This window comes from Stegastes partitus, unplaced genomic scaffold (assembly GCF_000690725.1).
Source record: "Stegastes partitus isolate 25-593 unplaced genomic scaffold, Stegastes_partitus-1.0.2 Scaffold981, whole genome shotgun sequence".
NCBI classification, from domain to species: domain Eukaryota; kingdom Metazoa; phylum Chordata; class Actinopteri; family Pomacentridae; genus Stegastes; species Stegastes partitus.
The window spans coordinates 92,933-95,283 of NW_007578712.1; positions in this window are offsets into that span (position 1 = coordinate 92,933).

The following is a 2,351-nucleotide window of genomic DNA, read 5'->3' on the forward strand; positions in this document are numbered from 1 at the left end:
GGCTACACTTAGAGACAGACAACCAAGCACACTCACATTCACACCTACGGACAATTTAGAATCACCAATTAACCTCAACATGTCTTTGGACTGTGGGAGGAACCCAGAAAGAACCCATGCTGCATGGGGAGAACATGCAAACTCCCCGCAGAAGATCTTAGGTGTCCTCACCGGGACGAGAACCGGGGATTTTCTACCTGCGAGGCGACAGTGCTAATCACTAAGCCACCTTGCAGCCCCATTATGAACCAGAATGTGCATTTGACAGTTCAGTGTTGCAGAAAAAACAGGCCGTGGTCTACAGAGATGCAAAAGTGATCCTTCACCATGTTCTCGGTGGGTACATGTGTGGCTTACACCGAGAGAACAATGCAGGCCTGAATGTTTGGTTCCTACAGTGCGGGGATTAAAGAAAAGGCAAAATTTTCAATAGTCACTCAAATAACTAGAAAAAAAATTAATAATGAAAAAAAAAATTGCTAAATTATATTTTAGTGAAATAAGACATTGCTTTTGAATCGTGGTTGAAAAGAATAATTAAAACAACAACAACAACAAACAAAACTGTCCCGGACAAATTAGAGCACTTTGCTGATGAGCAGTGGGACAAAATACCTGTCAACAGGTGCAGAAGTCTGACTGAGAGTTACAGAAAACATTTGATTGCAGTGATTGGCTCAAAGGGTTGTTCAACAAAATATTAGTTTATGGGTCCCATCATGCTTGCTTGCTTGTTGTTTTTCGTTGTTATTTTTTTAAAAATATATATATTTTTGTTGAATCAGAATTCAAAAGCAATGTCATGATTTCCATTGAATTTTTATTTATTATTACTTTAGTCAATTTCAGCTTATTTCAGTGACAGCTGTTTTTTTCCTTCTTTAATGGGAGGGTATGAATACATTTGTGGACCACTGCATTTCACAATGTTTTTGAAAAATAGAGACAATTCTGATTTCTCATGCAAATCATCAGGACAATTCATTTTCATACGAGTAATCCGTAGGCTTCACAGTCTTGGTGACACATTCTTTAACACCTTTGTGTGGGAGAATTTTATTTACACAGACACACATAAGCTGGGAAACAGAATGGCTGCTTTCTCTAAAACGATGAGCAATTTCAGGTCAAACTGTGTGATTTAGGATCTTAAATTGTTGTTCTTAACGGATGAGATGTTTTTCCTACATTGATCTTGAGGCCACGAGCACTGTAACAAATACACAACTTTCTTTCATATGACAGATTATGAATGAGGAAATCTTTACCTGAAACTGGATTTGTGAAATGTCATGCTTTAATGATGGTGTCCCAGGCAGTGCGATTTCTACAAACAAAACAACAGCCTTTGATAAATGACTCTTTTCCTCTGTGGTGAAGTGCAATGTTTTTCACTGTCATTGATTACAATGCATCCCCCCCCCACCCCCACCCAATGTACAAAATGTGTATTTGTGCACACTAAAGGTGACAGAAATGGTGCAAAGATTACTAATTTTTATTTTTTTTTAAAAAAGGAGCATGACGTAAATGTTCAGACTCTGCTTTCTTTCTCAATCACAGGATGAAGTGGTTTGGGTTGTTACAGGTTACAGAAACTGTAGGAGGCAGCCGCCCCCTGCATCCCTGCAGCATTCAGACATTGTTCGACCATCCAACAAGCACTTTGATAATATTAATAACACCTTCAGCCATCGGTGGGTCTTGGCAGGCAGCTTTAGATCCCTGACGCTGTTACACTGACATAACCGCAGTTGATTACGCTGGTGATTACGAAGAGAGAGAGAGGACCAGAAGTCAGTTAGTGTCAGAAGCACAGAAGGAGAGGCCACTGTGCAGGTAGGCCCAAATTAAACATACCCCACACAAACTCGGATTTATAGTGAATTTTTATTCGACCAGCAGAACAACCACAAAAACAAGAGACAAAAGAGGGTAAGACATTGTTTTTGCCAACAAATCAGCGAAGCAGTTCTTATAATTGTAAACCAGCTTTATGTATGTTTCTACTGGGATTCTGCTCCACTTCAAGTCTTAAGTTCCCTACACTGCTGCCCACGTCCAAGTTTTTCTGCAGAATGTAGAACAGTTTCATTCAGAATCCTAATGGAGTCGTCCTTTCTACTACTTCTGTTTCTACTTTCTATTTTTACTCTGTACTTTTTTAAACTTTTATGATACTCCATTTTATTTTAAATACTACTTGCACGTTAATTCACTTTTTTTGTGTGTTGTTTTCCTTACCTATCTTGAATGCAATCTATCTATCTATCTATCTATCTATCTATCTATCTATCTATCTATCTATCTATCTATCTATCTATCTATCTATCTATCTATCTATCTATCTA